At 30.3% G+C, this 15,075-nt stretch overlaps 1 non-coding gene across 1 annotated transcript; it reads right to left on the bottom strand.

Annotated features, from left to right (window-relative positions):
• Window positions 1-14,646: 14,646 nt before the first annotated feature.
• LOC114579439 lies at window positions 14,647-14,753 on the bottom strand. The gene has a single exon (XR_003700416.1). It is a non-coding gene; the product is annotated as a small nucleolar RNA R71 (small nucleolar RNA).
• Between the last annotated feature and the right edge of the window lie 322 nt (window positions 14,754-15,075).

The following is a 15,075-nucleotide window of genomic DNA, read 5'->3' as shown; positions in this document are numbered from 1 at the left end:
CAAACATAAAAAGCTAACACAAAAACTAAAGCAGACAATAACAATACTCAACAGAGTAGTAAGCATGCAATTCAGAATTTAATTATGTAGTAGGTTTATGCAATTATGAGACGTGAGCTTCCGTTGTCCAAGTACCACATGCTCTCATGAGGCCTTTTGTGAGAGCAAACCTGCAAGATCATCAAACATTAGATTTAGGAACCCATACAGGTTTGGGTCCCTTCTTATGAAAAGAAGAATGCAATGCATTTGTGTTATGCTGTGAAACATGCAATTTTGGTCTCCACACCCAATGTGTACAACGGTGAACAGTGTAAGTGTGTGAGATGTGTCCTAGCATGCCACATGAAAAACATTTAACTCCAGGAAAAGAATTTACTAATTTGTTTGGGTTATAATTCCTCTTCCTAGGTTTTGGCTTAAAATCAAGTGTGGGTGTCTTCTTATTTTTCCCAAGTGCATTTAATTTAGCTTTAAACCTCAAGTTAGCACTTTCTAGTACAACATTATCAACATTCAAATAGTGCTCCATATGCTCAGATTCTTTAATATAAGTTTAAAATCAGATTCAAGTGAGGTGTAAGAAGCTTTCAAGGAGTCATGCTCAATAATTAATTCACAATGCTTTTTATTTAAATCATCAAATTTATCAAGTAAAGATATGTGATTGCTATCAATCGTAGAATGATCTTTAAGTAAAATTTTATGCTCTTTTAGTAAATTTAAAAACTCCAATTTCAAGCTTGCAAGTAATTGATCATATGTTGGTTCACATACCTCTTCTTAGTCACTTTGACCAAGATGATCATCTGCCAATAAGCATAAGTTTGTTGTCTTCTCTTTAGCTTCAGTCTTAGATGAGTCAGATGCAGACTCCGCCCAGAAAGCTTTTTGGTATTGCTTCTTGTCCTTCCTGTGTTTAGGTTTCTACTCATCCTTCTCCATGCTTGGATGCTCCTTAAGAGTAGGACAATAATATTTAACATGTCCAGGCTTCCTGTATTCATAGCAAACAAGATCAGAAGAACTTTTATAATTTTTGCTATCCTTACCTCTTTTCCATTTTTGATGATACTTATTGTTGTTCCTTAGAAAGGTTTTGAATTTCTTAATGATGAAGGCAACATCATCGCTTTCAGACCTGGAAGAATTAGTGTCCAAGTTGTTGGGCATTAGTGCCACAGTTTTCTCCTTCTTTTTCTCACCTGTATCAAAATTTCTTTGATTCACCCCTTACTCGTAAGCTATGAGTGATCCAAGCAAATTATCAACAGAATAAGTATTCAAATTTTTAGATTCAGTAATTGCATTAATCTTAGTATTAGCACAAGTTGAAACACGCATGTAATCTTCAGATTTTAAAGCACTAAAGAAATAATTCAAACACTTTGCATTAATTTGCGCTAAATCCTTATCATCAAAAGTCCATTCAGTAAAAAGAAGTTCAATTTTAATTCCATTAATTTCATATGAAGGTGGTGAATAACCTTCTTTAATAAGTACATGCGATAGTCAATCGATTGTAAAAAGATAAACATGCCAGTTTTCCAAAAATTAAAAAGAATATTATCAAACAAAGGTGGTCATGTAATATAATATCCTTCTGTTGTATTATGATTACCAAAGTTAGCCATAAATCAAAATTCAAAAAGTTTTAAAACTTAATTTTATAAATCGCGCTCTGATATCACTTGAGAGTTCGTTAAGGATGTTAAGCCCTTATGAACTAGCCCAAGGCTAACCAAGAGGGGGGTGAATTAGTATTTTAAAAAATCTTTCAATCAAAACACAAAACTAAATCCAAATCGAATTCACCACAAGGAAATTTAAAGTGTAGAAATTAAATGTGAAAAAATAGTAGTAAAGAACATAGAGATTTATAGTGGTTCGGTCAACTCGGCCTACATCCACTCCCTGGAGGCGCCCTCCGGGTATTGCACTAAACTCAGTGACTCTCCTTTAGCCCGTAAAGAAAGGCGGAGAAGTCTTTACAAAATCACCTTTCTGCCGACACCGGTGAGGCAGAGAACCCAACTTCTTTTGCTTCCTCTTGAAACAGGTAGAGAACCTTGATCGATTACTAAAGTGGTCCTCTCTCAACCCTTAAAGGATAAGGGACTATGGTAGAAGAAGAAGATATGGAGAAACCTTTGTGAAACCCTCTCACAAACTCCCCCTCACAAGATCCTCTCTCTCTCCCTCTCCTCTAGGCTCTCTCAGGTCAAGACAGTAATAAAAGATTTCTAAAGAGCAAAATAAGTTTTCTTAAATAAAAGAGCTTCAAAATAGATCATTAATTTCAACTTGCTGACTTTATCATCTAGGATGATATCAATATCGTCCTATATGATCATTGTAAATTAAGCTCAATCAGCCAGGACGATCTGGAACGATCAAAAGAAATTTGTTCAGATCGTCTAGGACGATAAGCTATCATCATGTACGATTAGTACAAATCATGGAATATCATCCAGATAATCGCACTGAAGGGATGTATGGATGATCTAAAAATAGCTTCATTATCCAGGATAATCTCACAGTCATCCCAGATGATTAGTTCAAATCTGTGAAAATCATCCAGAACATCGCCCTGAATAGGAGCTATCTGATGTTAATCGTCTAGGAGCAACTAAGGTATTTTGAATTGATCATCCTGGTCGATCCTACGATCGTCCAGGACGATGTGATTGTATCAATCAAGCCTTAATTGCTTTCCTTAATTACCATATTAATTTAGGTATAATTATGTTACATCATTCAGGACGATGTCCTTGATGATGTACAAAAATAAATAATACCTAAATAGATATGTCAGCTGATTCTTTTTTATTTGAGCCTTTCATCTCGGTCGATACGACTATCATCCAGGTCGATGTGCTTAATGATGGCTTCCTTAATCAGGATGCCCCAATTAGGATTTTTGTTTTTGAACAGATTATCCAGGACGATATATATATCATCCTAGATGATGTAACAAAAAATAAAAAAACTCTATGAAACAGTCAGAAATTCTCCCAAGGTGTGTGTGCAAGGTTAGTTAGCATCAGGGACTAGATCTTTTTCAGTAGACTCAAGAAAGGGAAAAAGTTACAAACAGACTCAAACCTAATATACCCAATTTTGAGCTGGTTCAAATTGCAGTCATGATCTTGTGGACCTAAAATGTTAGTAGCCAAGGAAGTCGTGAAAAAATAGAAGTATTTTCTATCATTAAAATTCTATTTTTGAAATCAGATACGCAATAAGTGTTACTTTTTTGGGGCCTGTAATTAGTAATGTAGCAATATCTATGGATTAATATAAGGTACAAGCTATAGCTGTTTGGATACAATCACCTACTGTAATTGATGTCATGAGCTTTTTAGGTTTAGCTGGCTACTATCAAAGGTTTATTGTGGGATTTTCATGGATTGATATGTCATTATCTAGATTAGCCCAAAAGTCAATAAAATTTAAATGGATAGCTTAGTATAAAGTAGCTTTTTAATAATTAAATAAGTGTTCAATAATTTCTCCAATATTAACTATTACTTCAAGGTTAGATAGATTCTAACATTATAATAATGCTTCACAAAAAGGGTTGGAATGTGTATTGATGCATAATCGAAGAGTTATTACTTATATCTTAGACAACTGAAAAATCATGGAAGGAATTATCTTTCTCATGATTTTGAATAAGCTATTGTTATTTTTTATTTTAAGATATAGATACATTATATGTATGGGGTGAGGTGTGAATTTTTTACTGACCATCAAAGTTTAAAATATATCTTCACATAGAAATAATTAAATCTAAGGAAGAGGAGATAGCTAGAACTCATTAAAACTATGATTTAGTTATCCAATATCATCCAGATATAGAAAATATAGTTGTAGATGCATTTAGTTGAAAGACTTCCAGTAATGCTAATTGGATGATTACACAATAGCATGAGTTGATAAAAAACATTAAAAAGTTAGAAAATTTTAATTATTCAGACTAATGATGTAGAGATTATGGTTTTAAATCAGATGATTATTCAATCAACATTAAAGGACATGATACGAGAAGCCTTCTCACAAGATGTAGAATTTAATAAAATCTTGGATATAGAGAATGCAAAAGATATTGAAGAGTCTGAACTTGATGAGAATAAATTGCTATGATGTAGAGATAGAATTTGTATCCTAAATTTTAGAAATTTGTGAAAGGTGATTCTTTAGGATGCACATTATCAAGCTATACTATTTATCTTAGTAGCAATAAAATGTATCAAGAATTAAAAGAATTATTTTGGTGGCTAAGGATGAAGAAAAGTATAGTATAAGTGGTAGGTAAGTATACATCTTGCCAAATGGTCAAGATAGAACACTAGAACCAGACATATTTTTACAGCCTTTACCTATACCTGAATGGAAGTGGGAAGATATTGCCATGGACTTTGTGGTTGGTTTGACCAGATCCATAAGGGGTTGGGATGCTATATGGGTGATAATTAATAGATTAACCAAATATGCACACTTCTTACATATCGAGCAATCTGATGCTGTTGAAAAATTAACATAATTTATATGAATCAAATTGTTAAACTTCATAGCGTACCAAAATCTATAATATCATATGGGATGGGAGATTCATATCTATATTGTGGAGAAAGTTCAAGAAGGTATGGGCATGAGAATCAAGCTAGTATCCACATGTGAGTTTACACACATGGGCTAGTGATGATGAATTAATGTTGTCCATTTAAAATGAACAAATCTTATCGAGCCAAATAAAGATATGAACTATTTATTATCTAGGGTTAGTAAATTTTAAGATATTTTTGGAATTCTTTTATTATGAGTTAATTAGTGAACCAAACCTTATGAAACTTTAACCGGAGGTGTGTAAAACTATATAAATTGTAGTAAAAATACTGTTATGCCAAAATTTTCCTATTTTTAAAAATATTAATTCTCAATTTTAATCAATTATCATTCCAAATAAATAAATAAGTAAATCCATACTAATGAGCCTATAATAAGTTTCACATGGCTTGTTTAATGATATATTGAATGTTCTCAATTTTTAAAGTGACTAATTCATGATATGAAAATCTTTAAAAAAATTTATTTTAATATGAAAATCTTTAAAACTTAGGGAATGTTCCTTGAATGTTCTAACATGTCCTTGAATTATATAAGAACTTTTAGATCATATTGAATTTATTTGATTAATAAAAATACAAATAATAATAATATTATTATTTATAGCCTAATGCAATAAATCCAAAAAGTTTTCAATAAAATTAGGGTATTTTTTAAACAAACGTGCACACCCTTAAATCATTTATAAGTGCTACTTTACTCAAATATTAAAAATAAATTTAGTTAAGACTTTAATTTTAATTTTAAAAATCAACTCATTCATGTGGCTTTATTAGAAAAGAAAAGTGACCTCACTTGGTGTAGGTTGGCCTTTGTCTTGGGGGGACTTCCTTGAAGATCTTGAGCTTTATGTATCAACTTGCCATTAGGGGGGGGGGGGGGGGGGGGTAGTCTTACTACATTTAGATTTAAACATAGGTCGAGACTATATTAGTCTTTAACCAAATTGGTCAAACTTTCAAATTGCATTGGTAGAATAGTTGTTATTATTTATGACATTTTAATATCTTTTATCTCATTTGAGTTTGAAGTTGGCTAGCTACAAAATTTACCAAGTAAGATGGGGAATTATTCACTATTTATTTCACTCATAAATAACTGTGAGTATGACTAGATGACTATTCATCCATCCCAATGGAAAACTTCAGCACTACCTAGAGAAACCCATTACTCAGCATGGTTATTGGTGTCTTGTAACTTTAGCTAGTTAGCTTGTGATAAAGATATTGATGAGGCTTTTCTATATCATGCCAACTCGTACTCTACGTTCACAAGAATCATCACCAATGCATAATGTCCAAGCAAAACCATTATTTCATATCAGCTCATTCCCTACATCATGACACTTGAAATCCACAAGGAAGTAGATGAGTTCTTAGGCTTTAATCATGGTTGACAGTGTGTAAGAAACTTGTAAGTCACTCAACTTCCATGAGCATTTGAGTAATCACTAATATGATCATATGTGGAAAGTATGGATTTGAGGGGATGATTACTGATAGCTAGAATTACTTATTTTTGGAAGTAAGGCTAGAACCCTTACAAGTTTTTTCATGATTACATAACTTAGCTTAATGCCCCTTAACATCTTATTGACATAGTAAAAAATCTATATTTTTCTTCCTTTCTTATTGAATAAGTATAAATCTAATGGCATCTTCACAGACTTAAAGGTATAATAATAGGTATTACCTTAGTCTTACGCTTAACAATAGTGGTGGTAAGAAGAGTACATCCATCTACTAAAAGGTGGTTTCACACTCACTCCTAACTTAATTTGAAGAACTTAGCACTTATGTGAAGAAGGGTAAGCACCTTCCATACAACTTAAAGATGAATTAATATATTATGATATGGGCCTCCGAAAGGACACCGCTCAACGAGAGCAGAATATAAAGGGTACGATCATTCTATCCCGTAGGATAATATGGTTATAGGCCTTTGCACTCTTCGCAAATAGGCCAATGAGAGGGAATATGAGATCATACATTTGATTAACCATTGAGGATAGTGGCTTTCACCTGTGCACCTCAATGTATAATGATATATATAACCTGATCAGAGTCATGAGATTTCTCCCATCTGATACATCAGCTCGAGTGAGATTTATTTGATGTGGGATTCACTTCCCCATATGCGCAAGCCCCTGTGGTTAATTACATCTTAAGTTGGTGCCTAAGAAAACTCTTGATTAAGGACTATATATTATTCTTTTAGATGAGATTGGTACATAGAGAGTAATCTAGGAGCTTCCTATTTAGAGGGAAGGAAATGTTCAACTTGGCTTGGTCAATAAACAAGACCCATATCATCATCCGAAAGGGATAAGGTAGGGAAAATAAACTATAGAAAGATAATACTACACACTAAGCATACAAGATATGAAGATGGAGGTGGCGTCATCTATATGTGAGATTTATAGCCTCTGAAGGATAGATGAATTACCAAATGATGAGGCATACTATGGGGTATTGATAGTAGTAGCCTTGAACCCTAAATCTATAGTGAGTTTAGTATTCTACACACAATCTAATACTCGTGTCCAAGCTAATACATTCTAGACTTTTATTCTACCTAAAAAAGAAAGCTAGCTAACCACTTAGTCGTATAAAATTCATGTTTTTCGATTTTTATGAAATATGGATAGGTGGCTATCTTTGGAAATTAAGGCTAATATCTAGAGAGGTTCTTAAGTGACCTTGTACTTATGAATAATATTATGCTTCTAAGTCTAATATAATTATATTTTGATTTTATTTGGTTTCTAATTCAATGCATGCTAATCAAAATCTTCAAGATCAGAAATACATGCAATTTGAAAAAGCATACAAAATAATTTTTTAGAAGATAAGACTAAACTAGGTTCAGCACCTCATTCTTATAGGTAAGATTATCTAAACTCTACACAGGTGGGGAAGTATCTAAATAAGAAAAGAGAGGAATGTAATAATATGTATGCGACCCCAGACAACCTTCGGCTTATTTCCTAGATCATTATCTTTTCATGTTATTTAAGTTCTAAAATTTTGAATTTTAGTTACGAGTAGATGAATTTTATTCCTAAGAGCATAGCAAAATTAGACACATACACAAGCAATAAAGAAACCTATAAAAAGTATGCCATCGATACTGTGTAAATAAAGTAGAACACATCATCAAAATAAAATCACAGAAAAGAATGTCCAAAGTCCAAGACAAGTGTCATATAATGTATAACCTAGGGTCTACAAAAAAGTAATAGTGGTCATGCTCCACCGACAACAACCTAGATTTTAATCATACAAAACAACATAAATATTAAAAATAAGACACTTTAATTTTATCTTGATCTTCATCTTTTGGCTCCTCTACTGGCCTCCTTTCTTCAACTCCCTCACAGTATGTCCTCTAGGAGGTTATCAAAATAAAAAGAAATTCTTTGTAAGAGGCTTTCTTTTCTCTTTGGGTCCCTTATATTTAAAAATACCTTATTTGTAGATTTTCACAACTCTTATACTTTGAATAAAATTACATCATAAATGTAAAAAAAAAAAGTTTAGACTCTCCTAAAAGGTTATCCTAAGCAGTTATAATAATGAAATACCAAGCAATTATATATAAAAATAAAAGTACTCAAGCCATCCACACTTGGTCATGCTCGTATTTATTTGGGGGCTAAGCAGCAGAAGCACCTATAATAATTAGATATGATTTATTTATTTTGGCCCCCTTTTAGTGTTGTATGAGCATGACCACCTATAGAAAATATCATAAGTATAAAAATTATTCTTAACCTATGAGTAATCTATTGCCCATTAAATTATAAAAATAATCCAGTAATTGCAAAAAAATCATTATCACAAAAAACTAAAACAACTATCACGTGTGCCACATACAAATCACCACATCATAAAAATAAGAAGATAAAAAAGCACCGGCCTAACCTAATATTAGAATTCATATCCTAATAAATAATTTTATATGTGTGTAGTAGGTTGTGTGGTCTCGGGCATGTCCTATATAGGGAAATTAGTTCAAGTTATTTATGATTTGATTTATTGAAGGTTAAAGGGGAATTTTAATTAAAGTTTAAATATTAATATATTGAGATCAATTTTAATTAATTTAATTGTTTGGTAAATTTTAATTCTTAGGATAATATTATCTAAAATTTAAGTTGAATTAATAAATCTTTGGAATGCCCTAGATTATCATATCCCCTAGAATAGAGGGATCTAAAGTTGGCTTCTAAAATCAAGCTGAGTTAAGGAATCCTAGAATTTTTATTAAATATTAGATCCTTTTTAGATTAATTAGACTTTGAGTTTGCTGGATTTAGATTTTTTACATAAAGTTATGATTTTAAGAAGTTCGGGCCTAGTTATTAAACTCTAGTTGACCGGGGAGTTGACTTTTTTTATTTAAGTTAATTTCTTGAATATTCATATTTTTGATAACTACTAGATTTTAATTGCCTATTAGTTTACTAAATTTGGATTTTTTTGGAATTAGTTATGATTTTTTAAAATTTAGGTATTTAGTGATTTATTAAAATTATTTAATTAATGATATTTTTAGAATTTTCATTTAAATGAAGACCAAACCTCTTGGGATCACTTCCTAAGGTCGTGAATTACATAAGAAAGTGTTTCCAAGTATTTGAATTTTTTTTGGAATTTTTAATAATGTGTAATTAATTAATTTAATTAAAGGGTAATTTTTAATCAAAATTAAATTAGTATTCAAACTAAGGTCCAACTAAGAAGCTTTTAATTTTATTAGATTAATAAATTTAATTTTTAAGAGTTTGATATATTATTTATAATTTTTGGATTTAATTTGGTTTTATTAGAATTTTCTAATATTTTTTGAGGTTTAATTAATGGGGTGGATTATGGTTAATTAATTAAGTGACTTAAAGTGTCCTAAAAATTTTTAGAAAATTCGTAGGTGTCTGAAATATTATTAAGTTTAAATGGTTTAAGTTTCATATCATTTGGAGGAGTATCCTAAATTCTAAAATTAATCTAAGTTTTCTAAACACATCCTTAAATATTGTCCTTAAGGTGTTATTAGGTTGAATAGGTTCAAATTAGGTTTCATGACTAACCCTTGGGTAACATAGGAAAATGCAACACATAATTGCAAGCAATGTCCTTAGAACTAGGGGAACCTAGGCTAAGTACATCCTAATCATGCAAAGATTAAATAAAAATTAATAGGACTAATGATTTGATTAGTGAATAATTGGAGTCCAATTATTCACTAATCCTTCCCCATGAATTCCATTCATATGCTTAACCAATGTTTAGAATTTCAAAAAGATATCTAAATATTTAGAGATTTAAATACATATAAATTTAATATATATATATATATATATATATTATATATATCATATATAATAAATATATATATATATAAACCTATACATAAGAAAGATAAACCTTAAATAAAATACCTTAAAATAATTCTAAAAAGTTTGTAAGAGATCCATCTAAATCATTTAAAATAATTAAAATAATTAAAAAAAAAAATTTATTTTCAAATATTTTATATAATAATTAATTCATATTAATTAAGTATTTAAGTAATTAAATAATAAAGATTAATTATTACAAATTTTGTTTTTAATTCTATGAAATTAATTTTAAATATACCAGAGGAACTTATATTTTTTTTTATAAAATTGTTAAAAACGTTTTGATATTTTTCTTTTTAAATTGAATTTAATATGAATTTTTGAAAAGGATTTAGAAGGTAATTAAAGGTATTTAAAATAAGTTTAAGAACAATAACATTTATAATAAGTATTAAATTAAATTTATCTCTTAAATTTTTTTAATTATATTTAAAATAAATTCTAATAATATTTTTCAAAAATTATTTGAATATTATTAAATATTTAAAAGGTTTAAATTAATTAAGACTTATTTTAAATTAATTTAATTTTAAATTAATATATTTTAAGATGATCATTTAATTATTTAAAGTATTTTAATAAAAATTTATTTTAAAGTATTTAATATTTAATTAATCAAATTTTAATTAATTATTTAAATATTTAAATAACCTAAATGATTTAAATTATATGCAAAAGAACCCTAGGTTAAGTTTTTTGTCTCATTTGATCGATCGGATCTGTCAAATTTAATGAAATTATAAACATAGATAATACACATGAAGGGCATTAATGGGTGACCGTTCTCGCAGTCTAAAACACACTTATTGAAAAGTTTAATTGATATAAGTGTACTAACTTAGGGTTTAGGACTTTACCCAAAATATACTTTGATTTTCGGAGATCTTAGGCTTGTTACACTTGTAGAATGTCCACACTCTTATTTTAAGAAGAAATCATTGTCTAAAAAGCATTGGATAGAAAGATATATTCCTTGGATAAATTAAGGCCTCGGGTCGCCATAGACCTCATCACCAATGAGCTTTGACCGATGGATTTGACTTGGGGGAGGTGGAGTGAGATAAGGGGAGCTCAGTGGAACAAAGAACTGGACTTAAGGAGGCTTAGCAAAAGAATAATCAAGATCCTCCCTAATGAGGCCTTAGGCCCTATTTATAGCCTTAACCCTAGAATGGATGCCCAAGATGGCTCCTAGGGTTAATTAAGAGAGATCTAAGCTCCCTTGGCTATGTTTTCGGTCAAGGGCAGGCTTGAAGGTGTTTAAATTCCATATGGGTTAAGTATTTGACCTAAATAGGTCAATTTTGACCAAATCAATGTTGGGTTAACCAAGTCAAGTGTTAACTAGGTCAACATGGTCAATAAAGCCCAAATTGATTAAGAATGAGCTCAAGGGGATTTGAAATTGATTTAAATTCAAATAAAGGTGAGTTGGACTATGGTCAACTTAGGTTGACTTGATCAACCAGGTTGACCCAAGACCTGAATCTAGGATCAACAAGTTTGGTTTGACTTATTGAACCTAATGGAAGTGGTCAAGGATTTGGCTTGGTTAATTTGACCAAGTTAACCCTCTTGACCCTAGTCTAGTGAAAAGTAAGGTCAACACAAGATGACTTGTCTAGTGAGTCAATACATGACCATAGTCTAAGATCTCCTTTATCTTATTGAGATTGTCACTAATGCCTACAAGGATGAGGAAAATTATGTAGAATTTATATGAACCTTCATCAATGTTATACTTAAAAGTATTAAGTCACATATTATACCTTTTTAATGTGGTGAGGCTCTCCTTTTGTCTTGGTTATGTTGCTCCAATAATTTTCTCTTCATTAAGAGGTCATCAATATGCACGTACATATGTCATCCATTTGGTCCTTCAAGACTTTATCTATATTCCTTTCATAGGTCACCTCATCATTATTAAGGTCAATGTCATCACCTTATAATAGTATCAGCCATCACTAGTGAAAAGATTTCTTTCATAAACACTATGATGCATCTTTATTTAATTGTTAAAAAAAAACATTAAAGATGCTCATAACTAGAAATGTTAATTATTTATTGACAAATGTGTCAACATTAGAGAGTAGGCATCCATACTTATGTTAATTTGAAGTTTTGTTTGAAGAATACACACTTTTCAATTTTTCATTTGACCTCTAAATCATTACTATATTTGAGATCCTATCAAGGCATTGTACCTCCTTAATAAAGTTGGTATCCAATAATTTATGGTCTTTTTAATTGATGGGATCAAATAAGATTGTTGTAGTGTTTCTTATTTTATACTTGATATGCCTATCTTTCTTCTTAAAACTCAATTAATGGTAGGCAACTTTTACAAGAATTCTTGGCATTTATTTTTTTCCAAATAAATATATTAAGTATGTTCCTAAACATCAAGATTTATTTATTTTGATGTGCTAGCTGAATAATGAACTTATTATTAGATTTCTCTTAAAATTTTCTATTATCTCTTTTACTTCATCCACTACTTCAATGGCTCCTAACTTTGATTCTCTCTCTACTCCCAACTATAGTACTTCCTCTATGGAAGTTGCCACCTTCTACATAGCCTTCAAATTATATGCTTGTAACTAGGTGAAGTTTGCCCTCATCATGATTTCTTGGTCTTCTACTAGTAACTTTATCACCTTGTTGTATGTTGAGTCAACATATTTGAAGGTGTCTAGGATGGGTCTTCCAAATATTATATTATAGGTGGTCGTTAGTGGAATTATTATTATAGTGTTTATTATCATCATTTGCTTTGAAAATATCTCACTTAATGATTTTGTGCAGGAGAATGGGCTTAAAATGCGACAAAATTGAAACAAAATGTTGAGTGTCATAGTGAGAAACTTAGGATCACCATGACATTCAACATTAAATTCAACTAAAAAGTCAGAGAGAAAGCACCATAGTGGAGGAAAGGCCAGCGCCATAGTGCTAGTTCACATTAATGCTTCAACACTAGATCACCTGTGCATTATAGTGGAGCAGTTAATTTGTTTACCACTAGGTAAATCAAACTTCAATTTAGTTAGAGTGCCATAGCATAACACTTCATTAATGCCATAGCGTTAGTACATTTCATCAGAGTAGTATCACTACCACTAGTAGCACCATAACACCGATTCAATTATGTGTATTAAATGTAAATAGATTGGCCAAAGTTTTTGTAGGGGTTGGCCATTTATTCATGTTCATTCAGTCTTAGGCATAGTTTGGAGTGAGGGAGAGAGTGAGTTAAATCAAGGGATTCAAGTTCAATAATGAGAGTATTTAATACTTCTTTCAAGAATTCCTAGTGATAGCTGTCCTTTCCTTTCATCTTATACTTTTGTTTCTCGTTGAAATGGAAAAAAACTTAATGGATTTTTATTTTCATGGCTAGCTAAATCAATGCTATGGGCCTAGAGTCTTATAATCATAAAGGATATATAATCACTTTAGTTAAGTGCAATCTTGGCTAAAAATTCTAAGAAGCTTGATAGAAATGAGGACTATTTATACTTTGATTCATACTTTGATTCACAACATCATTATAAGATATCACTCTTTTGCATTCATAAGTTCTTAACTATCATAGGTTTAGAGTCACTTAGTTAGACTTTTTTTTTTTACAAACTTAGCTGATTATTTTTATTATCTCACCATTTTAAATTTATTGATAAGATAAATTAAGCAATTCATATAGGCGGTATTATCATGAACTAGTGGTTGCAACTATCCTTATTGGAATAATATTTAACTTAGTATTATATTAATTGATGTGGCATGTACACTTGCATAGATCTACTAATAACCTATAACTGACATGAAGTGATAAGGTTTACAAATTAGTTCTTCAAGGTTTTAGTGTCATTACTATGGGATAGTGGATAATTATCCTTTCATTCACTTTAGATTCCTTAAAGGATTGCTTATTAATTCTTATCATAAAAAATTTTCAACCTATTTTGTTTTTGTACTATTTTTTTACTTTTAGTTCATTATATGATGTAGTGGAGTTAGATTTGTTTTAATTAAATGTTTTTATTAATGCAAATTATTCTTAAAGTGCTATATTGTTAGCTATTACACTATGTTGTGATTGTCATTTTCATATTATTTATGTTATTATTTTATACATGATCTAGATGAATTAAGAGAAGTCTTATTTGACCAAGAAAAAGAAAAAAATCTTTAAAAATTTCTAAAAAATAATAAAAAGAATTAGAAATGGGTAACCTAGTTCAATAAAATGATCAACCAGACCATAAAGGGAATATGCAAACCCAATGGTATAGGGCATTCATTAAAGCATTAGTAGACCTAACATTAAATATAATAACATTTTAAGCCTATAATCATTCAAATGGTACAAAAATTAAATTTTTGGGGAGCTCCTATAATGGATCCAAACTTGCATATTGTAAGTTTCTTTAAGATATATTCAACATTTAAATACAACAAAGTCTTTGATGACTTAGTTAAACTTAAAATATTTTCATTCTCCTTAATATATATGCCAAAATATTTTTTGAACCTCTTATCCCGAGGCTCAATTAAAACATGAAATGACTTAGCTCAAGAGTTTCAAGTTAAGTACTTCCCTCCATAAAAAAATAAATCTTAGAAATGATATCACATCATTCACTCAATTAAATAGAGAATCCATATACGAAGCTTGGGAGATATTTATGGAATTGCTTAGAAAGTGCCCATATCATGCCTTGCCTAATTTTCTAATTATCCAGACTTTTATAATGGTCTTTTAGGATCCCTTAGATTAATGACATATATTGTTAGTGGTGATTCTTTGATGTATAAACCCTTTAATAAAGCATGTGCTTTGGTTGAAGAGATGGCCACCAATAACTTTTAATTGTTATATGAGAGAGAGTAAACATTAAGAAAGTGTCTAGTGTCTATGAATATAATGCCTTATCTATACTGATTGCCTAAGCAGTAGTCATATATAAAAAATTGGATAACATTGAAGTTAGCACATCTCATGGCACACCTATATTAGTATAGGAGAGTATTTATTGATCATC

This window comes from Dendrobium catenatum, unplaced genomic scaffold (assembly GCF_001605985.2).
Source record: "Dendrobium catenatum unplaced genomic scaffold, ASM160598v2 fragScaff_scaffold_2, whole genome shotgun sequence".
Classification (NCBI taxonomy): Eukaryota; Viridiplantae; Streptophyta; class Magnoliopsida; order Asparagales; family Orchidaceae; genus Dendrobium; species Dendrobium catenatum.
This window is presented reverse-complemented; position numbering and strand designations above follow the sequence as displayed.